General features: G+C 43.6%; 1 protein-coding gene across 8 annotated transcripts in view; it reads left to right on the top strand.

The window, feature by feature from the left end:
- Positions 1–26,112, top strand: part of INPP4A (inositol polyphosphate-4-phosphatase type I A) — a 193,732-nt gene that overhangs the window by 56,955 nt on the left and 110,665 nt on the right. For all 8 annotated transcript variants that reach the window (XM_024213386.2, XM_029910605.1, XM_029910610.1 and 5 more), the window contains exon 2: positions 16,795–16,864. The gene's annotated coding sequence lies outside the window, so the exon portion shown is untranslated. The remainder of the gene's footprint in view (positions 1–16,794; positions 16,865–26,112) is intronic.

Consider the following 26,112-nt stretch of genomic DNA (forward strand, 5'->3'; position numbering starts at 1 on the left):
AACATATTTAGTAAAAATGACAATAGCTGCCCTGAATGCAGCCTCTCTTCACTCTGCTTTTGTTCACAACCCCACTCTTGCTTTCTGTGACCTCAGAAGAGTGACCACTGCAGTGCAACAGAGTGCTATGTTAACTCCAGGGCTGCTGGTTATCTTGTGTCTCTCTCAACTCAGGGTTTGGATTAATACGCTGACATGGAAAAGGACATCAATTTAAAAAGAGCAAAACTTTAAAAAAAAAAAAAAAATCCCCCCCACTTTGTAGTTGGGCAATTTGGGCTGGATTCACAAAAGGATTTAGGCACTTAACTGCCACTTTATGTGCCTAAATTCCAGAATCAGACACCACTGGGATTCGCAGCCCCCATGCTCATCTGCCGCTGAAGCCTATAGGCACCTAAACTCATTTGGTGCCTACATTTTTGCAGTAAAAGTTCCCTAGATGTGTGTTACTGCCTCTGCGCATGCACCCTGCAAGCCTCACACCAAGGGTTCAAATGTCTAAGCCCCACAGCGATTCACAAACCTCGTAACTCACCTGTGGGGCCCAATCCGGTAACTCAGCTGCTGCATTGGGTGAGCTTACACAAACTGGTTGGGTTTGTGTGTGAGAGGAAGAGGAGGAGGAGGACCACCTCCCTTATAACTTTTAGCCAAGTAGTTGGGATACTTACCTGGGATGTCAGGAGACCCCCACTTCAAGTCCCCCCTCTCCCTGAAGGGAGAAAGGATTTGAGCTGGAATCTGCCACCCCTTATGTGAGTGTCTTAACCACTAAATTATGGGATATTCTCAGGTGGGGCTCCCTCAATATCTCCTGTTGAAGCTATTGCACTATAGATAAGTCATTTAAAAAGTAATTGGAGCAGGGGGGCTAGTGAGTGTTCTCATCACCATGCTACAGGGTCATTTTCATGCTCCCTTGCTCTCCCAATGACTCTCTCATTACTTATTCTCGCTCCCACCACGTGGGGCGGTGGAGGGGTGAGAAATAGTTTGCACAGAAAACATGGGTGATATCCTTGAGAGTAAACTGAAAAACTAGGAGGGGAGCAAGGAGAAAATAGAAGCATCTTGCACCAAACTTAAATTCCTGAATTCTTTGACACCTGACATTGTGAGAAGCACCTGCCGTGTATCCCCTACACTAGCTCCCCCAGGTACTTTGGAACGCCTGTAATCATGCCCAGGCTTTCTAAAGAGATTGGTTAAGACCCTTGAGGAACATTAGTCCTGTTACTGAAATGAAATTACTATCTTTTTTTCCAAAATTGGGGGGAGGGTAGTGATTGACTTATTTTAGAAACAAATTTTCTGTGATACTTTACTTTTTTAAATGAATGTCTCTGCGGTCCACTAAATAAAACTAAATAATCATATCTGTCTTAAATAGTCCTGTGGCTCAAAACAGCCATGCTATTTTTGTTTTTAACTCAAAATTGTTGTGGGGGGACGAAATGAGGAAATTGGTTTAGTAGATTTAGACACACAGTTGTTTTTGGTGTGTGTGTGTGTTAGAGGTAAACAACTGGAAATTGGGTGTTTGTCATGGAAATGAAATTCCTGAACTTGAGCAGCCCAACCTGGTGTTTGTAATTCTGAACCATTTCATTTGTTAAAAATCTAATTTTCTTTCTAATTGACTAATTAGTCATGGTGTCAAGCTATAGAAAGCTAAATTAACTGTTTTACGGTCACTTATTTCATGGAGAGGCAGAAGTATTTGCTTTGTTTCTATAGTTTTTCCTGGTCTCCAGATAAAGTCACCTGTTTGGATTAGAACTGTTCCCTGGGCTTTAAAAGAAGGGGGGAAAGGCCAGTAAAGCTTGGTCTCTCTTTGCTCCCCAGCGTATTCGGGAAGGACCCAAGTCATCACTGCCCTAAGGCTCCTTTGTGCTGACATAGCGGAAAGGGGTCATAAAACAGGTGTAAACACCCCATCCCCACCCCCCCCAGTGAAGATTAGCAGCACAGCGGACCTCTCTGCCAGGTACTGAACTAGTTCTGCCCTCTGTGTGCTCCCTCTCCAGGAGTCCCCTGTGTAGGAAGTGTTACGGGGGCATGCTAAGGATGGGAGAAAGCATTGCCAGGGCAAATCTGTGCCTATTCCCTGACTGAACAAGGTCCACAGTGCCGTGGGAGCAGGGGTACAAGCTTGGTCAACCCTCAAGGACTGAGCCGCTGCTGATCTAGCCTTTTATAGCCACCTCATAGCCAGCACAGGGATGAATCTGGCTCAGTGTGCTCTGTTTAAATGAGATTGGGGCTTCAGTTCATGCCATGCTATTTCTGTGCTGAATACCCCCTACAGTCAAGTAGAATGCAGAAGTCTGGGATTAGTTCAGTTTTCATTTTGGTTTTGCATTTCATCTTTTAATGCAGCAGAGCACCTCTTGCATATGCTGTTCAGGCTTCAAAGGATGGCAGTGAAGTGGTAAAGTACCGAGTCACACGTGGTTGGGGAGTGACCTTGTGTGTGTACTTTAAAAAAATGGCACTTAATCCTTAAATCAGATTATTTTCTGGGTAGTATTTTGCAATGCCACAGGGTTGATTGTAGAAATGTTAAAGGTAAAAGTGAACTAAGGAACATATAAACTTCCATGAATTAGTTGGGAAATGACTCAGATTATAAAATACCCCTGGCTATAGGAATTACTTTTCAACACCCAGGCTTTTAGGTGGCATTAAATAGTCTGCAACAGGGGTAGGCAACCTATGGCACACGTGCCGAAGGCGGCACACGAGCTGATTTTCAGTGGCACTCACACTGCCTGGGTCCTGGACACCGGTCCGGGGGGCTCTGCATTTTAATTTAATTTTAAATGAAGCTTCTTAAACATTTTAAAAACCTAATTTACTTTACATACAACAATAGTTTAGTGTTATATTATAGATTTATAGAAAGAGACCTTATTAATGTTTTTAGATGTATTACTGGCACGCAAAACCTTAAATCAGAGTGAATAAATGAAGACTCGGCACACCACTTCTGAAAGGTTGCCGACCCCTGGTCTGCAACAAGAATAAATTCCTATGTGATAGATGACAAATGTATTTTAATCCTGAGCTTCCTAAACTATAACATGCTCCAAAATATTTCTTCTGTAATGTTTCAGGCTCTTAGGGATCTGACTTTAATCCCAAAAGTCATATTATTCACTAGTAGCAATGTTATTCCCTGGAAAAGACATAGAATAATAATAGCAAGATAGTTTTGTACTGATTTTTCTATTTCCTAAAGGTTTGGTCAGAAGAATTATATTGAGCTGTGTATGTTCAATGAGAAGGAGTCTTCTTAAATGATTCAAAGCCTGGAAGTGAGCGCGTGTGTGTGTGTGTGTGCGCGCGTGTTTATTGGTGGTGATAATGAGGAATTTCTGTTTTATTAGTGTTCTATTATTCGATTAATATTAATTAGATTTTTCTATTTTAAAGTGAATCTTATAGAATCTGTTGCGTATATAACTTATAAAGTTGAGGCAATAAATGCTCAGTCCTGAGTGTTGGTGATTTAAGGTCCCACTCAAATAAATGGGAGATTCATGTGCATAATAGGAGTTTAGCTCCCATAGTGGTGTCTACACTACAAATTTCTGTAGTTGTTTTCCTGTGCTGGTGCAGCTCCATTGGTGGAAGTGGTCCTGTGGAAGGCACAGATGTTTTTACTATTGTGGTGGTGCTGTACAGAGAAAAATGTATACAGAGAAATGCTTACTGTTTCCCCAGTGCAGATGCAGCCTATATAAGAAAAAGTCCCCCAAAACAGGACTGTCCCTTTAAAAACAGGACATCTGGTCACCCTAAGCATGAGTAACATCTGCTGCCTAAAGGGTATTTCCTCTGCTTCCCTGAGTGACGTATCATTGTGGAGAAATAAATTAAGTAATGTTTCAGCACTAACCTAGGGTACAGAAATGATTTGCCTTAAAATTTTTCATGTGAGTAGAGCATTCTTGAAAAACTTGGTGGGAGATCAACAGATTTATAATAACTTCTGTTTATAGAGCTCATCTTTTCCCAAAGAATCCCAAAGTGCTTTACAGACTTGATTGATTGTGCAAACTATATACAATATATCTATATGGCTTTCCCGAACACTAAAGGAAACTGTGAAATGTAGTGGCTGCTTAAAAGCACATGTAATGCTACAATTTGAGTGAAGAATTCTGTACCCAATTGAAGCTTCAGGGAAGTGAGAACTTTAATAGGGGGTGCATAAAATTAGAGTCCATGGGCAGTGGGTACTGAAGTGACTCTGATGGAAGTAAGCCACCTATTAAATCACCAACGTCATTTCTTGAAGCACTTAGGGGTCTTACTTGGAGTCTTCCCATCCAAGTATTGCGCCAGCTAAATCTTATTTGTATTGTGAGCACTGATAGTGCCTCTACTTGAGGTACCATGCCTATATCTATCATAGTGCACCATTTTCTCAAATGAGAAATGGTGTGAATTATTTTTTCCTGTTTTTTCCAATGTTTTGTTTAACCCTATTACTGTTTAATACATTTACACCATTTACCTTGTCTGTCTTTTACCTGTATCTGTCACTGCTGCTCTGCAGTGAGTAGGTGTTTTCAGAGAACTATCCATGGAGACTCCAGATCTCTTTCTTGGGCGGTAATAGCTCATTTAGAACTCATCATTGGAAAAAATAATCCCAACTATACCTATACCACGTGCATTACTTTGCATTTATCAGAATTTTAATTTCATCTACCATTTTGTTGCCCAGTCACCCCGTTTTGTGAGATCCATCTGGAACGCCTCACAGCCTGCTTTGGACTTAACTATCTTGAATAATTTTGTATTGTCTGCAAACTTTGCCACTTCACTATTCATCCCTTTTCCCACATCATTAATGAATATCACAGGTCCCAGTACAGATCCTTGAAAGATCCCGCTGTTCACCTCTCTCCATTGTGAAAACTGACTGTTTATTCCTACCCTTGGTTTCCTATCCTTTAACCCAGTGTTTCCCAAACTTGGGACGCCGCTTGTGTAGGGAAAGTCCCTGGCACGCCGGGCCGGTTTGTTTACCTGCGGCATCCGCAGGTCCGGCCGATCGCGGCTCCCACTGGCCGCGGTTCGTTGTTCCAGGCCAATGGGAGCTGCTGGAAGCGGCGCAGGCCGAGGGACGTACAGGCCGCCGCTTCCAGCAGCTCCCATTGGCCTGGAGCAGCGAACCGCGGCCAGGGGGAGCTGCGATCGGGCGGACCTGCGGACGCAGCAGGTAAACAAACCGGCCTGGCCTGCCAGGGGCTTTCCCTACACAAATGGCATCCCAAGTTTGGGAAACAGTGCTTTAACCAGTTACTGATCCATGAGAGGACCTTCCCTCTTATCCCATGGCTACTTAATGTACATTACTTCCCTTGTATCCCATGGTAACTTAGTCTACATTAGACCACATTACTTTTAATGCCGTCGAAATAACTAAAATTTTCAATGAAAGATGGTTTATAGCTAGATGTTTTTGTGTGTTCGCTGTGTTTTATGCTCAAATTTTAAGATCAGTTGTGTCCATTGGAGAAAAAACAGATTTATTCTGCAGTTGCTTCTCATGCTTCTCCGTATAGTGAGACTGAACAGGATGGTAGTTGGTTACGTTTACTTTCACTCTCTGTATGCTCTTTGTCAAAAGACTATAGACAAAGCCCCTGGAGCTCAGGGGCTCTTCGTTGCAGAAGTACGATGCTTTGTGACAAATTTTGGTAAACAATGCAGCAGAAAGGGGGAGTTTTAACTGAAAAATAAATACATCAAATACAAATATTCAGAAGACGGAAACCTCTTTTTCCCCTCACAGGCTTCCTGGGGAGGTAATGTACACTTTGGCTTGATCTGCATTAGTGCTTGTTAACCAGGATCTCTAAAACCGACAAAATAAGGGGAGATAGAGAGAAGTATATGGATGAGATGTCATAGAACATTGCAGCCAAGTTTTGACAGATTTCTGTCACCAGCACTGAATTTCCCATTTGACACATTATTACAGAAAGTGAGAGCCCTGTTTATAAAACACATCTATTTTTGTGTGTGTTGGTGTCCTCTAATTCAGAATGTGCTTCACCCTCCCACCTGTGAGTCAGGCAGATGTGACCCATCCTCATTCAGAATTTTCTCACTCTTCATGTTCTCCTCAGTCACTCCCTCCTTTCTCCAGTCTGTCTCATGATGTCACTCTGTATTACTGAGTCACAGGGCTGGACCATAGTACACATCTGTGATGACAATACAGCCTTCCTTTAACATTTAAAAGAGAACACAAGGGCAGGATCTGCTCATACAGAGCAGCATGCAAGATTGGGGCCTTATTTTGTAATCTTATTTCCAACAATTCTTAATGTACAGGCCATCACTGTACACTTGGCATATGACTGAGTTGTGGAGGTGTGCAAGTGTAACCTTTGGGTAGGCTAGAGTTCACTTCATTTCCCATCTCCTGTGCCTTAAAAAAAAAAAAAAAGTCCCATAGAAAGTAGGTGGAGACCCAGAGTTCAGTCTCTAAGGATTTTCAGCAAGGATTGCACAGGGTCAACTTCCCCACATTCAAGTCCCAAAAGAAACTAAAGAAATGAATTTAATTAAATAGCTTTATAAAATCTTATGATAAAGAAACAAATAATAATCTACTTTTTACAGCATGACATGGCTATTTTATAATCCACAGACATTACCTTCACAGTTGTACATAAACATAAATAAAGAAAACACATTAAAATCCGAACAGTTCAGTCCCCACAGAAACAGTGAGAAGAAACGGAAAGTTCCCAAAAGCTTAGGTTTTGTTCTCCGAGGTCTCAGTTAGTCTTTGATCACCAAATCTATACAGTCTGCTGAGTCTAAAACAACATCTTCCCTCCACTTGCTTGTAGGGATCTTCAGTTGGAATCCATGCAGACTCTTCCTCTGCTGAAATCACACTAACCAGTCAGCTAACTGATTAACCAACCACTCAGTTATGTGTATAGATTTTAAAAAAACCTGTTATAAGAAAATACAAAACTGAGAATAGCAAAATAAAAATGACTCTTTCCTCATTACTACTTTTAAAGAAAAGTTGGTGACTCAGACTACTTGAGACAATTTAACTAGAACAGTTTGGCTAAAATCAAAACAACATTCAAAGCATACAATTAAAATAGAAGTTATTTTTCTCCCCCAATTGCCCCTTGCTATAATTAGCATTGCCCGTGCTTTCCTGTTAGAGGGTTAACAACATCACTAATCTGCTGCAAAATGCTTCAGAGTTAGGGACAACAGCCTGCTTCCTGCTCTTGGGCTCAGCTTCTCCCAACTCACACCTGGCCTTCTGTGAAGCACCTGCCCTGACTGATTGCCCTCATGGAGTCTGACCCCAGCAACAGGGAACCTATTGGAGCAGACCCAAAACTACCACACCCAATTCCAGAAGCTTCTGGATGTGGAGTGCTTAATCTGCCTAGCAACAGTGACCCAGACACAACTCACTCCTACCTCTCCCCAATGGGTCTCTTAAAGAGATATCTCCCTATTAGGCACATGGGTTACACAAGTATTTACTGGGAGGAGCTACCATGGTGATGTGTTTTCTCTCATCTCAAAATACACAAAAGGGGAGCTGAAATGGATTTTAGTGCAGCTAAAGTACAAGTGTTGTATTTAATGCAAGTGAGAATGAAATCATTCTGTGGGAGTTGGACCAAGAAAATGTTTTCTCTGCTTTTTTTCTAAATGCATGTTTTGATGTAATTGTGATATTGTCTAGAATAAATTAGTATTTTCAAGAACAGTCACTACAGGAGCCATGTGAATACTGATTGTTAATATTTGTAGGGATGTGCCTGGGCAAGTTACAGATCATAGAACGGTAGGACTGGAAGGGACCTTGATAGGTCATCTTCTAGTCCATGCACTGGGGCAGAACTTAATAGCTAGACCATCCCTGAAAGGTTTTTGTTTATCCTGCTGTTAAAAACCTCTAATGATGGAGATTCCACAACCTTCCTAGGTAATTTGTTCCAGTGCTTAACTACCCTTAGGGTTTGGAAGTTTTTCCTAATGTCTAACTCCTTGTTAAGGAGAACAATTCATCATTCTCCTCTTTGTAACAAGATGATTATTCAGTAAAATTAAAAATTCCCAGAAAAAAAATGAATTAACCCCCCTGTAACTTTTACTGCCTATTTTAAAAATGGGCTAAGATTCTGAAACAATAAAGAGAATGGGGAGAGGCAGAACACAATAGCAATATACAATATATCTTACCGCCCTTCAGCTGCAGATCACAGCCAGAGTTAATTCAGCTTGACCTAGGAAAGAAAAGCATTGTCCAAATTTGTAGGCTGACTAAAGAAAATACAAGTGCTTAACATGTGTTAGCAGGAAACTCCCTTTGAGCTAGATTGTAACTTTACAATCTGCCTTGAGTAAGGGGCAGTGTGTAGCTGCACTGCCCCAGGAGCCATCCAGGGAATGATACTGATTCATACAGTCACAATTCTTCCCTGGCATCCCCATTACTCGGGGAGAGGAGAGAGCAACTTTCACCCCTTTTCATGGAGCACATCAGCTGTTCTGGCTGATGATAAAGAGGATGGGGTAGAGCCAGGGTTCTTCCCCCTCCATTCCCTCCTTGCTTGCAGGCCGGAATGTCAGGTGGGTAGTGCCTGTTCTCCCGCCCTATGACTGGAGTAAGAACATGAACATGCGCAAGCCACTAAGTGGAATCTTACTGCCCAGCTCACTAAGGGCTGGAATAAACTAGCCCATTGTAAGGGAACAAGACCACCCACAGTATCACGGGTTGTTTCAGACACACTTCAATGGTATTTACACAATTCATTACAAGGGAAAATGCTTACTTGCCTGCTCCTTCCAGGAGAGACTGGCTTTTGTTGTCCCTGGTCTGTGGGACATGGAGGGAGTGAGCAGCCATGGGGCAGAAGTGGGGAATTTTCAGTACAAACACTCATTCTCACAATAGTAAATGTACCCCTTTGTGCCTGTCTTTCTGGAGTCTCCGCCGCAGTGGGTGGTGTCACATATGGTATGTGCTGCAATAAGGGTAATGGCATAAGCAAGACTTGATGGCAGTTGGAGCTCAGAATGGTGCTTTTGTCCATTTGTACAGTAGCCTCAATGTTTATGTTAAAAGCTGAGAAGTTTATTTCTCTCCCAGACCTGCAGCGAGGGACTTGGAGAGTCTGCAGTCCTGTCAGCAGGGGAGCTGAGAAACCTGCATCACGTTTCCTGCAGTGAGGGATCTAAAAGGCTTTCAGAATTTGGCAGCAAGCACTGGACTTATAACTGTATTTTAAGTAGATTGCAAGCCAATTTCCATAAACTTTTAATTTAAGCAGTAAGACACATCAGGGCACGAAGAACCTTTTGTGTGTCACCATCTTTTTCTTCGTGTGGAAGGCCAAAGGCAGAATGTCTGCAAAAAAGTTTTAGGTCTGGTGTAATATGAGAGAGCATTTTCACACACTGCCATGTCATATTGCTATTGCAAAGCAATTTAACTATAAATACAATATGGCGATTGAGCAGGAGAGATTTCACCGGGCGGGGCTCAATGGCCAACTTGCTTCTTTCTGTTTTAAATGACATTGGACTACCCTGGCTTAATAATTGGAAATACGCAAATGAATGGAAAAATAAGCAGTGAAGGTCATCTTCTAAATTAGTTATAGCTGGAATTAAAGCCCAGGGGAAATAGACCTAGATTTTGTTTTTTAAATTGGATCCATGCTGTAATTGTGTCACAAGATGGGAACGCCCAAGCAGGTGCTCAGAAAATGCAATTTTAATAATAATAAAATCTTACCTCTGAATACAATTCAAAGTAGTAGGGATGCTAAGGTTAACTAAAACTAGCTACCACATTTTAAACATAACTTGCCCTTTCTACACTAAGTGAAAAATCCTGTTTAAAATAGAGTTAGCTAACACATTTCTAAACATGACCATTTTTTCTAGTCTAGACATAACCTGAGTGAAATTTAAGGTTCACGTAGTGTCCTCCTTTTGTTGGAGCAATGTACAAACATTAACTCATCCTCACAAACCTCTTTTAAGGTAGGTAAGTAGCGTTATCCCCATTTTGCTGATGGTAAGCTGAGCCAGAGAGATGAATTGATTGACCAAGGCCACAGAGGTAGCTATTGGCATAGCTGGGGTTAAAATTCAGGAGTTTCTAGATCCTAGCCTTGTGCTCAGTCTATTGGACCTCACTGCCAGTCTTACAATACCATACTGTCACTGGCTGGATAATAGTCTGCATTAGCTGCAAATGTAATTTGGCTCAACTTGCCTTTGTTTGCCAATAAAGCAGGTGGAGTTATATGTTAAATGTACCATACTCCTTTATTTAAAACCCTATTCATTGTTGGAAGAGGCTGGTTGGAGAATAAGTAGGATGCTACCAAATTCACGGTCCGTTTTGGTCAATTTCATGGTCAGAGGATTTTAAAAATGGTAAATGTCATGATTTCAGCTATTTAAATCTGAAATTTCATGGTGGTGTAATTGTAGGGGTCCTGACCCAAAAAGAAGTAATGTGTGTGTGTGTGTGGGGGGTGTCACAAGGTTGTTGTAGGGCAGAGGTGGGCAAACTATGGCCCGCGGGCCACATCCAGCCCGCAGGACCGTCCTGCCTGGCCCCCGAGCTCCTGGCCTGGGAGGCTAGTCCCCAGCCCCTCTCCCGCTGTCCCCCCTCCCCCACAGCCTCAGCTTGCTCGCTCCGCCGCCGGCGCAATGCTCTGGGCAGCGGGGCTGCGAGCTTTCGGGGCAGCGCAGCTGCAGAGCCTGGCCTGACCCAGTGCTCTGTGCTGCGTGGTGGCGGCAGCGTGGCCCGGCTCCAGCTGGGCGGCGTGGCTGTAGCACCGCCAGCCACCGCTGCTCCAGGCAGCACGGTAAGGGGGCAGGGAGGAGGGGGGGTTGGATAGAGGGCAGGGGAGTTCGGGGGTGTAGATAGAGGTTGGGATGGTCGGGTGGGGGAACAGAGGATTGAATGGGGGCAGGGGTCCCCGGGGGGGCAGTCACGAAGGAGGGGGGGGTTGGATGGGGCGGCAGGGGGCAGTCGGGACAGGGAGAAGGGGTGGTTGGATGGGGCAGGGGTCCCCGGGGGGGGGCCGTCAGGAATGAGAGGAGGGGTTGAATGGGGCGGCGGGGGTCCGGGGGCGGTCAGGGGACAGGGAGTGGGTGTGTGTGGATGGGGCCGGGCTACGACCCCCTCCCCTAACCGGCCCTCCGTACAATTTACGAAACCCAATGCGGCCCTCAGGCCAAAAAGTTTGCCTACCCCTGTTGTAGGGGGTGTTGCAGTACTACTGCTCTCACTTCTGTGCTACTGCTAGCGGCGGTGCTGCCTTTAGAGTTCTGCAGCTGGAGAGCGGTGGCTGCTGGCCGGGAGTCCAGCTCTGAAGGCAGAGCCGCTGCCAGCAGCAGCACAGAAGTAAGGGTAGCATGGTATGGTATGCCGCCCAGCTCTGACGTTAGCACAGAAGTAAGGGAGGCAATACTGTGACCTCCTAAAATAACCTTGTGACCCCCCTGCAACTCCCTTTTGGGTCAGGACCCCCAGTTTGAGAAACGCTGGTCTCCCCCCATGAAATCTTTATAGTATAGGGTAAAAGCACCCAAAAGACCAGATTTCACGCGGGGAGGGGGAGACGAGAGCAGATTTCATTGTCCATGATGCATTTTTCATGGCCATGAATTTGGTAGGCCCTAAGAATAAGCATTAGATACCACACTTTGTGCCATTTAAAAATTTAATTGAATGTTTAGATTCAGTGCACTCCTTCATCTCCCTCACTCCCTGTTTCTAACTGAACCCAGTAGTGACTTGTCTATTTTAAACGTTGGCGACATATAAAATGTCCTGCAGCTAAACGGTGGCACTGTCCATTAGAGGGTTATAACTTGGTATCTCAATTATAGGAGCACCTATTACTGTGACTGTAGCTAATTGTGACTTTCAGTCTCTTCTTTAGAAATAACTATGTTAGTATATAGGAACTGTCAGTCTTGATAGGAAAAATACCAAACCTCACCCTACCCAGCCTGTTCTCACCGTGGGAAAAGAGAAAAAATAAGAACATTTGTATTTATTTATTTAGATTTTTAAAAATACAAAAGGTACCTAATTGACCTTCTAGGCTCCTGTGATTGATGTTACTAACGAAAATAAAATCAATTAAAACTAACAGCTCACCCCACCGGCCAAACTTGACCACCAACAAAACCCCCCACCTCTGTGTAAACCTCTGCCATCATCAAGGCCCGTTCTCTCCAAAAGCTAGAGTTAAATACAAATCTTTTGCAGTGCAGCCTGAAGGTCAGATAGGCTTAGAAGTAAGAAATGAAGTTCAGTCTAGACAATCCTACCTGCCCCTTTAACAGGGAAAGAAAACTCAGGTCTTTGTAAAGACTTCTCAAAACAGTGGCTCTCAACCTTTCCAGACTACTGTACCCCTTTGAGGAGTCTAATTTGTCTTTCGTACCCCATGTTTCACCTCACTTAAACATTACTTGCTTACAAAATCAGACATAAAAATACAAGAGTGTCACAGCACACTGTTACTGAAAAATTGCTTACTGTCTCAGTTTTACCATACAATTATAAAATAAATCAATTGGAATATAAATATTGTACTTACATTTCAGTGTATAGTATATAGAGCAGTATAAACAAGTCATGGTATGAAATTTTAGTTTGTACTGACTTTGCTAGTGCTTTTTATGTAGCCTGTTGTAAAACGAGGCAATATCTAGATGAGTTGATGTATCCCCTGGAAGGCCTCTGAGTGCCCCCAGGGGTATATGTATCCTTGGTTGAGAACTACTGCTCTAAAAGGCACTCCAATACCATGATGATGACTGCAATGTAAATACCTATGTAATATACTGTATTTATAAACAATAACATAAACTGGTTAATACTTTTTAGTTGGAGTATCACGTAAAACCAGTGATGATAATTGTTTTTATGTATGAGTCTTCCCCAAACTTTACAAGTTTTAAGAGCTTGATGTTTAAGAGGCTGCTGGTCATTTCATTTTTAATTGATGCCTTTAGTTGTTTAAAATGTTTTTTTTTTTCCAAAATGGCTAAGAATCTTGCTTGAGAAATGCCTGTTGAGTATGTGCACCTGTTACCTTCATACCATTATGGGCAGCATAGTATAAAAATGTGTTTACAGTGCAGCAATATGGCTCCAATGTTTCAGCTGAAATATTTTACCTGGTATTGTCCTGAAATGCATAAAATAGGTCAAATTGAAGTATTTTTTCTACTTTCAAATAAAATGTTTTAATTCATAAAATAATTTTCTGGCTCCTTAACAGGCAGTTAAGAAATTTGGCATTTATTATTCTGGGTATGCCGAAGCAGGCAAAGATGTCAAACTGTGATAACAAAGGTACTTCCCCCCCCCCCCCATATATTTCTACAGTCATTATGATGCGGCATTAGTGCAGTAATGCATTACTTAGTTTTTATTCTGCACAGTCCTTGCCAATGTATGACACACACCCCACTAATTCCAACGGGACTTTATAACAGGGGATTATGTTGCACAATTGCTTACTTAGGAATATAGTCTCCATTTAAAGGGAAGTGACTGTACTTCAGCAAAGTGTGATGAATGCACTGCTTACCAGCCTAGTTAGTTCCCCTGAAGCTGCTGTCACTGGGTCTGGCTCCAGCTCCCTTGTGCTATCCCAGCATACACTATGCTGTGATGTCCTTGCTTCTGGGGAATCAACACTGATGCAGGCAGCCAGCCCACATGGGCTCAGGTAAATTCCTGTTTCTTTCTGACAGAGCAGAGTTTCTACAGTTTCTCATGCCGTGTATGAAAGGCAGACAATATTTATTCAGTGGTGAGCTGACTGACCCTATGCATGCTCAGGGCAGTTCCCTTGTTGCTATAGCATCATAGTATGGTGCATGCTGGGCATTCACAGTGGAGATGGAGCCAGAGGCAGAGTCTTCATGGGGGAGAACTTTTCTGCTGCATTAGTGTTAAGGGCCTGCCTTTCCTGATATGTGATTTGCAGGTCTATACGAAAGTGTGGCATTAAAGTTAAATGGGTTTCCTGGAGAGCTGAATTATGGGATTTCATTAACGATTTGTCAGAATTTCTTGATTATGCTTCTTGAATATTGATTTATAAGGACTAGGTTTTAAAATTCCTGCAGTCTAGGTGATTCAGTGGTAGTTAGTTTCAGTATGAGCAGGCACAGGAACATATTTTTTAAAAGTGCTCTTCCTTTGGAGTCTGAATAGGCCCAGGGATGGGCAGTGAGAAACTGAACGTTTTTTACCTCCAGGCTTGAATCCAGCCTGAGTCTGTAATAGGTGAAAGTGGTTCTCCCCAGTTTGGTGGTCTGTGCAAAATGAGTGAATGGACCCAGTTCAGTTGCTAGTTATCTACTAGGGAGCCCCCTTCTGGGGAGGGACCTTGGACCTTGCTAAGTCACTGGAGCTGCGGAAGCTGTGCTGACGGAGAACAGGCAGGGCATCTGGGGTTAGCAACCTGCAGCAGAGGTGCTGGGCTGTCTCATTGTCTGGATGGTCCTAGCCTGTTGCAGACGCCAAGCTAGGGTTGCCAGCTGTCCTTTTCAACTTTTCAACCACAAAGTCCGGTCGAAAAGGGAACCTGGCAGTGTCCGGTCACCTGCAGTAACTGGCCTCTGCTGCCGGTGTGTGTGTGTGTGTGTGTGTGTGGAGCAGCAGCTTGGAGGAGCAGTGGAGCACTCAGGATCAGCTCCAGTGGGGAGAGGTACCCGCTGTTCCCCGTTCTGCCCTGAGTGAGGCTCTCCTTCCCCCACCCTGCTCCACTTCTCCACCCCTGGAGCCCAGCTCTCCCTCCCTCGTCTTGCCCCAGTGACTCACCCCCAGAGCCCACCTCTCTCTCCAACATCCTGTCCCAGTCACCCCTCCACTCCTAGAGCCCTGCTCAGCTGGCAGGGGAGGGTGGTGGAGCAGCCAGTGATGCTGGGGGGGAGAAAAGAGGAGTGGGGGGGCCTCGAGGGAAAGAGGTGGGGCGGGGGAGGTTCCAGCGCTCAGTGTCTGGGTTTCACAAATGAGGAAGTTGGCCACCTTACACCAAGCACCTGTGGTCTTATGTGCAGACCTAGCCTCAGTGGAATGATGCGGGTGCATCCATGCAAGAGCGTCGTCTTACCTGAGATTTAGGGTCCGTCTACGCTGCAAGGAATCCTGTGGCGGCAACTGTGGGTCACCTGACTCAGGCTCACGGGGCTCACACTATGAGGCTAAAAATAGCTGTGTAGATGTTCCGGCTCAGGCGGGAGCCCAGGTTCTGAATCCCAGTGTGGGTGGAAGGTCTCAGAGCCCAGGCTCCAGCCTGAGTGGGATTGTCTAAACAGCTATTTTTAGCCCCATAGCATAAGTCCCAGTCAGTTGACCCAGGCTCTGAGACTTGCTGCTTTGGTTTCTTTTTATTTGTTTGGTTTTGTGGGGTGGATGTACTCTCAGTATGCCTGCAGAATTTAATAGTGATTAAAGAGCATTTTTAGTATATATTAGTAACTGAAAGCCTGGGCTGTCGCACAGGTGTAATTCATAAAGTTGTGTGTAAAAGCTGAAAATGGCTGAGAACTTAAATATTGGTTGGTAACAGATTGCAAAACCCAGTGATGATTGGACCTGGTGATATTCTGCAAAAGGAGCTCTCAACCATGCTTGCAGTTGTTTCCATTGCTTCACACTGATGCAACAGACTATATCTGTGTTGTGTGGGTGGTTGTGTTGATTTGTGTCTAGTTGGGATTGTGCTGGGATATTGATGTTTTTGTACGGGCGGAAGTAGGGCACACAGGCGTGGTGGTTGGGCCAAATAATCCACCATCTGTGCAGTCTCCTTTATGCAACCAGTGAAATTGTTACATACAAATTAACTGTAGAGTACGGTGGTGATTGGTTGAGTTACCTCTGATATCATCATGGTTTAGGACTCTTGGCATGGCATAGATACATGCCTTATTGTAGCTGTACAACAATGAGTGTAATTAGTAAGCCAAAATGGCTGAGAACTTAACTGGATGGTGACATACTGTGAAACCTGGTGATGATTCAGCCTGGTGATATTCTGATGAAAAAGAGCCCTCAGACATGCTTGTGGCTGTTTTCATCACTTCACACAGACTCTACAGATCTAATAGGCTCCAGGGTGACACACCGAGTGACATTATAAATTAAATTAAATTAATGGAGATATCCCATCTCTGAGAACTGGAAGGGACCTTGACAGGTCATTGAGTCCAGCCCCCTGCCTTCACTAGCAGGACCAAGTACTGATTTTGCCCCAGATCCCTAAGTGGCCCCCTCAAGGATTGAACTCACAACCCTGGGTTTAGCAGGCCAATGCTCAAACCACTGAGCTATCTCTCCCCGCCCCGTTCCTGGAATATAGTTGTATAGATATGTATTCTGTTTTCACTAATATTTGTATAGTATCAGGGAGACATGAATCACAGTCTCTAAGCATAAAACTTTACAATAATAATACATGGCTTCTGAAATTTCTCTTGCACCTTTAACATGCTTTTTTTCTCAAAAGTGGTCCCCAGTCTAGATTTCTTCTCCAGCTATTGAGACGTTAGGTTACAAAAGGGGGGGGGGGGAGAAAGTCATCTTTGGTTCAGTGTTTTTTTTAATGGAATGATATTTTTGTAGACTTGACCATATGTTCATTTCATACCAAAGTTATTTTCCATATTCTTATTCTATTATTATGGTTCCACACAGAGATTCTTTTTCTTATTGTCTTTCAGGTTTTATTTAAAAAAGACAAATTGAGTCTGGATGCCTGTGCTGGATGTTAGCAGCTGAAGACGGAGTAAGGTAACATAACATCATTTTACTGGTTGGTTACTACTATAGTAAATGATGCTTTAGGAGTGCTGAATAATAGCAAGTTTTAAAGGTAAATTGAAGGGAAACAGCTATACATATTGTATATGGGAACTTCAACATCTCAAGCAATGAGGTTTTAACAACATCCCACAAATTCTGGATTTCAGTTTCAATGGCATTCTCATGCTGTGGGCATCTATGCTATTTTAATGCTGTGGATAATTCTTTATCTTTACCAGAGGTTTTGTTATGTTTGAAAATCTGCAGGGGTTAAAATAAAAAAAAAAAATAATAAAAAAAAAGTCATCTTTGGAAGACCAAGCTTTGCAATCTAGTTCCCTCGAAAGGGCCTCCAGTCTAAGTTCTCTCCTTCCCTTCCCTTCATTGCTCTTTGCACTCTCTTCCCCTATCATCCACCCTGTAAGACACATTCTGCTTCAATGCTTGTTCTGTCTTTGCCTACTTCCCAAGCTGCCACAGTCCGATCACCCTGGTAAGGACAGGGATAGCTTTAGTGCACGGGTGCTCATAGTACGTTTCTTGGACCACCAGTGTGTTTGCAGAGCTCTTTGAGGTTGTCTACAAGATGAAACATTCTCACAAGCAAGTTATGAGGGGGGGGGGGGGGGGGCAGATTCATTATTTTTATTAGAGTAGCACCTAGAGACCCCTTCCCCCCCCCCCCAGATAGGGGCTTCACGGTGCTAAGCACAGTACAAACACACCATATGAGACAGTCCCTGCCCCACAGAGCTTACAGTGTAAATCACACAGCAGGCCAGTGGTAGAGATGGGAACAGACCACAGGTCTCCTGACTCCTGATCCTAGTGCTTTATCCACTAGAGGACAGCAGAACACTCTGTTACAGAGTTCTGCACAGAATGAATAGGTTGGAGAACTGCTGTGCTACAGTGAGCTGTGATCAGTAATGGCTTCCCTGTGGTTTCCCTCTCCAACTTCTGCTGTGCGATGGTGTTGGCTCTTCTGTAAGTGGGGAAGCAAGCTTATTTAGAAGATCAAACTGCACCATCTGCCTTTTCAGCAGTCAGTGAATCCATTCCCTTATGCTATAACTGGTCTGCCAGAAAGGTGTCCTGATACAGACTGCTGGGGCAGTGATCTGAAAGCCTGGATAGGCGACCTATCACTGGTATACGTAAATCTGGAATTCAAATTGCTAGGGAATATTTTGAGCCAGGGAACTTAAATGCAAATACAATGCACAATTGGATGCTTCATTGGCTTATATGTAATTTCCCCCCCTATAGTATATCCAGAACAGTGCAGCGAAAAATAATCTGGGAATTGTGCATGGATATGAAGGTCTTTCGGGGTCCTAAAAGGGGGCCTTTGTGGTGTATTTGCCAGTAGCAGGAAGCATTGCCAGATCCCTTAGCTTAGTACTACAGCTGTATGTGGATTAAAATGAATTGCAATAAAACAAGTGACGCATTTCATCTTTACTTTGCCTTCTAATCATTGAATGATACCCTCTGCATTAAAAGCATTGCCTGGAGCCATCCTGCACTGCCATCCAGTTCAGCAGTGTTTCTTACTGATGAAATTAGAACAGAGCATCACAGCCCTCTTGGGACCCCTATATATCCAATCACAGACATCTATAAGAAAAAGGGTAGAACAGCAAAGTCAATTGCATTTGGGACAGCTCTGTGGGGAGAGCATGTTGTCCTAATGAAGTGTCTCTCTCAGCTAAGGCCCTGATCCTGCAATGAGGTCCACACAGGCAGGTCCATACACCCATTTGAAGTTCATTGCAGGAGCCAAAGAGAAGACGCCTTTTAAAAATAAGTTTGAAAAGGTTTTGAAATGCAATACTAGAATGACACTTTGATTTTTGCAGCAAAGAGTCCTATGGCACCTTATAGACTAACAGACGTATTAGAGCATGAGCTCCAATGACACTTTGGTTTTTGCTTTTTCTTTTAATCTTTATTTAGCAGGTTTCTGCATTAAAAAAATCTGAGCTCAGATTTAATATTAGATATAATATTACACACATTTAACACCAGTTAACACTTTCAATAATGTCTCCATGCCAGCTAAGTAGAATTTATGCCAATACTGTCCTCATTAAGGAGCAGTTCCTGCCTGTTGCTAAATCAGTTACCTGGGAGATGTCTCAGTAGAGCACTTGCCTTCATAAAGCACATCCTGAAGTAAGTGGAGTCCAGGACAATCTGATAGAAGGAAAGGGTGGGGGAGTAAGTAATTCAATAAGGGTGAAATCCTGGCCCTCTTGAAGCCAGTGGGGGAGGATTTTGCCCTAAATTTCTTAAGTAGAACAGCAGGTATCTTTAAAACATTTTTTGTCAACTATTTCAATACACCTTGACGATTTCTAAATATAATGCACCTATAATGCTGAATGTTATTGCAAGTTACACATTTTTGACAAACCATATTTAGTAGCTTGCTCCTGTTCCCTTGTTTCTCCGATCTCTTTTTTTCTGCCAGTACAAAGGGCAACATACATTAAAACACAGAAGAGAGCATACACATGCCTACTGCAGGGTTAAATGTATAGTGACTGTACAGTGATCCTTTTTTTGTATAACTCTTGTCTGGTCCAAGCACCTAACATTCTAGTACCTTTCAGCTTTGTTTCTGAAGCATACAAGATGTACCACATGGAAAATGCATTGTAGCTTAATAACCCCATCTCTGATGGGATTTTGAAGGATAAAGAGACCTTTTGATGCCAACAATTCAGCTGAATCAAAGAAGTTGGACAATGTCATAGGTGCATTAGTACTCTACTATAGAATGAAGTAATCATGCTTAAGAGGACACACAACAGAGTATGAGGAGTACGAACTCATATTTAAAGGAAAAGGAACATAGATGAAAAACAGTCTGGCAAAACACAAACTGGACCAAAAGATCTGGACAAAAAGTGTCGGTTGCAGCTGATCACAGACAAAAAAGAAAATATTCAGTACTCTCTAGCTAATACACATATTGTTCAGTCTCAGATGGGTGATGGAGTTCGCTATCCAAAGTGCAGCTGGCAACAGAAATTAGAAAATGTTAGTGTCTAAAAAAGTAGTTGTTGCAGTAATTAAAGAGAGGAAGCAAAATTGCTTAGTTGCCCTGAAGCCACTTAGTGAGATGGAATGATTGAGATAGTAATATTCCCCCAAAAGCAAGAGCATTAGAAAAAAGATGGGAAGGATTTCATGAAATGTGTCAGACCTTATTAAAGAGATGTTATGTAACTTCATTGCCCATAACTTGTCTACACCTAAGCATCTAAATTTAGGTAAAATGGGCTGATATGCAGTGGTGCTGAGAACCTGCAGTTCCCATTAACTTTAGTGAAATCTGGAGATGCTCAGCACTTCTGAACAACAGATCACTTTTATCTACATGCCTAAATGTGGATTTAGATGACTAGCTTTAGGCACCCAAATATGAAAATGTTGGCCATCCCCTTGTTATCTCTAAGACTTTGCATGCACAACACCTGATTTGTATGCATAAGTGCAGTAACTGCATGTGTGGCTGGTACCTGGCCTGAGGTACTTGACTTTTTAATAATACAACCCAACAGGTCATTTCCATCTGACTCTTACAATGCTAGTCAAGCTGAGATAACCAGTATTTTAGCAGTAGCAACAGATCTGAAAGGATGAATGTTAATACCTTAGAGGACGAAATAATCAGACTGAGCGAGAGCCTGAATGCAGAGGGAGAATGGCAGTGTAAAAGCATTTCCTTACGTGGACATGGGCACCCCCTCCTGCCTGGATACGGCATTGCAGGGGACATTGCCTCTTGCACTCCCTCTGGTGGCCACTACCTCGGCTGCAATGGTCAGTTTCAGCTAGTCCCTTCTGCAGACTGCCTTACTGGGTCTTCTGTGGCTCGGCCCTCTGGCCAAGTCATTAACCGTTCAATCCCCTTCTGGGGTTCAACTCTGAATAAAAAAAAGTCCATTGCCCCACCTGGGCTGCTTCTTCATTCCCTGGTCCTGGCAGACCTTAGCTCAGGGCTCCTCTCCTCTCTAGGGCCCCACCACAGAAGTTAATCCCACTCCTACATACAAAATGGCTGCCTAGGAAGGAGTACTGCGGAAAGGGATCTGGGGTCATAGTGGATCACAAGCTAAATATGAGTCAACAGTGTAACACTTGCAACAACAAAAAAGTGAACATCATTCTGGGAGGTATTAGTAGGAGTGTTGTAAGCAAGACACAAGAAGTAATTCTTCTTCTCTACTCCACACTGATTAGGCCTCAACTGGAGTATTGTTCTGGGCACCAAATTTCAGGAAAGATGTGGACAAACTGGAGAAAGTCCAGAGAAAAGCAGCAAAAATGATTAAAGGTTGGAAAAAATTGGGTTTGTTTGGTATGGAGAAGAGAAGACTGAGAGGGGACATGATGCTAGTTTTCAAGTACACCTCTACCTCGATATAACACTGTTCTCGGGAGCCAAAAAAATCTTACCGCGTTATAGGTGAAACCGCGTTATATCAAACTTGCTTTGATCCACCGGAGTGCGCAGACCCGCCTCCCCGGAGCACTGCCTTACCGCATTAAATCCGAATTTGTGTTATATCAGGTCGCGTTATATCGGGGTAGAGGTGTACATAAAAGGTTGTTACAAGGAGGAGGGAGAAAAATTGTTCTCGTTAATCTCTGAGGATAGGACAAGAAGCAATGGGCTTAAATTGCAGTAAGGACGGTTTAGGTTGGACATTAGGAAAAAATTCTTGCAACTCTGTTTACTGGCAACAGCCAGTCCAAAACTAATGGGCTCCAGCCCCTTCCCAGAGAGAGAGAACTCTCCCTACCTCCTCACTCCTGAGTCTCTCGCCCTGCGCTTTCTTTGTTTGTTTTTTGATGCAGCAGCCTTGTCCATGAGGCTATGTCCACCACTTTCTTCATTTGTTTTTAGCCAAGTTTTTAAAATTATTTATATCTTTTCATTCAGGAATGGTCTACACTGAAAACTTACATTGCCATAGCTATGTCTCCCAGGGGTGTGAAAAATCCACACCCCTGGGAGATGTAGCTATGCCAACTTATCCCCCACGGTAGACAGTGCTAAGTCGACAGAAGAATTCCTCCATCGACCTACCTACTACCTCTTGGGGAGGTGGATTAACTATAGCAATGGGAGAGCTGCTCCCCTTGCTGTAGTGAGTGTCTACAGTGGCGTAGTTGCAGCGATACAGTTGTGCCACTGTAATCTTTTAAGTGTAGACATAGGCCATGTTTACATTACAAACTTTGATCAATGCAAGTGATGTGGGCATAAAGCTGCCGCAGTTAATAGATCGCTTATGCACATGCATACTTGGCTCCTTGCGTCGGCGCTGCATGTGTTCACCAGGAGAGCTTGTGTCAGTGCATAGTGCGGTGCACCATAGGTAGGTATCTCAGTGTGTAACCTGCCACTGTCCAGCCAACCGTATTTTGGGACGTTTTGGCAATGCATGGTTGGGCAGAAATGAGTCGTGCAGGGGTGACTGGGAGCAAGGGGTCAACGTCCAAGGATGCAACTGTCTCCATCACAGAATGTCATCTATATTCCATAATTTTTGCACCTTTTTAAAAATTCTTATAAACCTGCGTGGTCCTCCTTGCTATCCGCCATCTCCGATGGAAGCATGGAGCCTGCACAGCTCTGCACTATTGTCATAAGCATTGTAAGCACAAGACGCACAATTCCCTGGTATTTGCAGAGCTAGCTGTAAGAAGAACCACAGCAGCGGGGAACATGATGATTTCTTGGAGGACAGATTGCTGTGGGACATAGCAAGAATCAATTCAAGGTTGTTGGTGGCATTCATGGAGCAGCTGCATATGGGGGAAATGCTGCTTCCGGGCCTGAGAAACGAGTACTAGCTGGTGGGATGACATTGTAGTGCAGACTTGGGTTGACGAGCAGTGGCTGCAAAACTTTTGCAAGGCCATATACCTGGATATGTGTGCTGAGTTTGCCCCAGGTCTCCAGCGCAGAGACACCAGAATGACAGCTATACTGACAGTGGAAAAACAAGTGGCGATTGCACTGTGGAAACTTGCAATGTTGGATTTCTACCCATCAGTGGCAAACCATTTTGGAGTTGAAAAATCCATTGTGGGGGCCATTGTCATGCCAGTGTGCAGGGTATTAATTGCCTCCCGCTATGCAGGACTGTGACTCTCGGCAATATGCAGGACATAGTGGATAGATTTGCAGCAGTGGGGTTTCCAAACTGCGGTGGGGCAATAGACAGCATATATATCCCTATTTTGGCACCATAGAGTACATCAGCAAAAAGGGCTATTTTTCTACAGTTATGCAAGTGTTGGTGAGGAAACCCTGATGATCCATTGGCATCAGTGTTGGCTTGTCAGGGAAAGTGCATGACGTTCGCATCTTTAAGAACTCAGGACTTTTAGGAAAGTTACAAGCAGGGACTCTTTTTCCTGACTGGCAGATTACCACTAACGATGTTGAAAAGCCAGTAGTGATCCTGGGGGACCCAGCCTACCCCTTGCTCCTGTGGCTTGTGAAACCATACACCAGCCACCTTGACAGCACCAAGGAAAGCTTTTACTACCAGCTCAGCCGGTGCAGAATGACAGCTGAATGCAGTTTTGGTAGATTGAAGGGACGCGGACATTGTTTACTCACAAGATTGGATCTCAGTGAAAAAAATATCCCAACGGTTATAGCTGCCTGCTGTGTCCTGCATAATATCTGTGAAGCAAAAGGGGAAAAGTTGCTGCTAGGGTGGAGGATAGAGGTGGAATGGCTGTCTGCTGAGTTTGAACAGCCAGACACAGGAGCTCTGCAGTTCCAGGAGGCTTTGAAAGAGCACTTTAACTGTGAGCCACAGGAATGCATGGTGTACTGTGATGCACCTGGCCCTGTTGTTTTGGGGCCTGTTCGGACTGATGTGGTGCTTGGTGCACGTCTAGGACTACAACACTGTTAATGCACTTATTAATTTTTCAGTGTTTGCTATACATTTCTGATTATTACACTGTTTTTGTCACTGATCCTATGAATTGTGTCACACTGTACCATAACAAGTAAGTGGGTGTTTTCCGAACTGCTAGGCACTCTGCAGCATATGTTGTGAACTAATAAAAGATTAATTATTTTCCAAATAGTAGAATTTTATTCAGTAACAAAACCCGTGCAAGAAAAAGTCTGTGCAACTTAAAATCAAATACATTAACATCTTAATAAATTAATGGAACAGAACTTAACAAGTGGAGAGGACATTCATGTCCATTTTACCTGCACATACAGCAACCATGGCTTTCACAGGTCAGTGTATATGAAGCTGTGGTTGTCCTTAATGTCCCCTGGGGTGGTGTGATAGGGGTAGGGAACAAGCCCCTGAGGCCAAGTGAAATGTTGAAGGGGAGGGCGGTGTAGGGAGGTGCTGTAATGGAGTTCTCCATGGACTTCAGAGGTAGGCGAGCCCGTGACTGTTGTACCTGTAGGCCCACAAGAGCCTGCAGCATCTGTGTTTGCTGCCTGAGAAGTCTCCTCATGCATCTCCCTCTCCTTTTCCTGCTGGGAATACTGGGCCTTCCTCCTGTGTGCTCTTCCCTTCTCCAGGCTGTCTGCAGCATTGATCCTCATGGTTTGATGCAGCACTGGCTCACAGGATCTCATTAAATATTTCATCTCATGTCCTCTTCTTTCTCCTCTGTATGTGACTCAGGCATTCTGCAGGTGTGGAGGGGGAACTCCTCTAGGCCACAATGGCAGCAGCTGAAGCTAAAACACACAGAGGTACCATTGTCAATATAGTCACAACGGAAAGTGAGAGTTAAGATTCAGAACTCCCTTCTCTAGCTCCCCTAAAGTTTTAAACAAGACATGCTTAGTGACACTTCTGCTTCAGAGTGCTTGTCCATAGTGCCGCCCTCAGCACCAGCCATGGTGTCTATGGCCCTCCAGGGCTGAGGTTGAATGGGAAGGGAATTACTCGGTTGCATGAAACTGAGTATAGGGCAATAGCACTGAGTGCAGGCACCATTTTCCACAGGTGGTGGTGATTTTAGCTGATATCTTACTCCTGAGGGTAACAAAGGCAGAGAGAGCACAGCTGTTGCTGGTGTCCTGAAGCCGCCCAGGCCTGCATGCTGCTAACCTGTGTACTGCAATGGTGCTTGTATGCCTTATTTCTTTCCTTGATTGTTAATTTGCAATCGTCATTCCCGCAGGGAAGCCAGATTTCTAAGTCGGGGGAAATTTGATGTTTCGTAGATGGCCGGATCAGCTGCTGCTGTAATTCCTTTTATTGCGTTGTTATAGAATTTCCTACATTGTTACTTATACAGTTACTATATAAATATTCATCATATTTAATCTCAAAAAGGCCCCACTCAGCTCTTCAAGAATTCCAGCTAGGAACTCTTTTTGCGTTTTTGACGTTTCCTCAGCTTTGATACTCATAAGCATAGGGAAGTAATCACTTCCCAGTCCATCTTTATGAAATTCCCATGTGCATTTACTATCTATTTGTTGCAGTTCCCAGATCCAGAACAGAAAAGGATCCATCCACTGAATTAAATCTACTAGGTGTTACTATATTCAATATTATCAGGTTATGCATATCAATAAATTGTTCTAAGCATTTACCATTTAGGTCAGTTTTCTCACTTCCCCACAGCTCATTATGACCATTACAATCTTCACAAATTATGAATGGGTTTTTTACATTAACAACTAATTTTTGTACTTCTAAAATAACTAATTTTACATGTATTATAACTATGTATATATGTGTTTTTTGTTCTGCATGGGAGTCTCAATAGCATTATATTCAGAAATTAGTTTCTGCACATCCGTTGTAATGTAGCTAAGTCCCTCTTTTATAAATATACAGACACCCACCTACCCCCCTGTAGCCTCTTAATCCCTCTAGAGTATATCATACCCTGGTAGATCAGGAGTTCTTAAACTGAGGGTTGGGACCCCTCTGGGAGTCGCGAGGTTATTACATGGGGGGGTTGCGAGCTGTCAGACTCCATCCTAAACCCCGCTTTGCCTCCAGCATTTATAATGGTGTTAAATATATAAAAAAGTGTTTTTAATTTACAAGGGGGGGTCGCACTCAGAGCTTGCTATGTGAAAGGGGTCACCAGTACAAAAGTTTGAGAACCACTGTGGTAGATTGAACGTAAATTTACTTATGAGTGATGTTTCTTGCACACACATATTACATCAGGCTTTTTTTCCATTTCAAAGAAGGCTTTCT

Source organism: Terrapene carolina, unplaced genomic scaffold, assembly GCF_002925995.2.
Source record: "Terrapene carolina triunguis isolate 2854851 unplaced genomic scaffold, T_m_triunguis-2.0 Scaffold21, whole genome shotgun sequence".
Taxonomy (NCBI): Eukaryota; Metazoa; Chordata; order Testudines; family Emydidae; genus Terrapene; species Terrapene triunguis.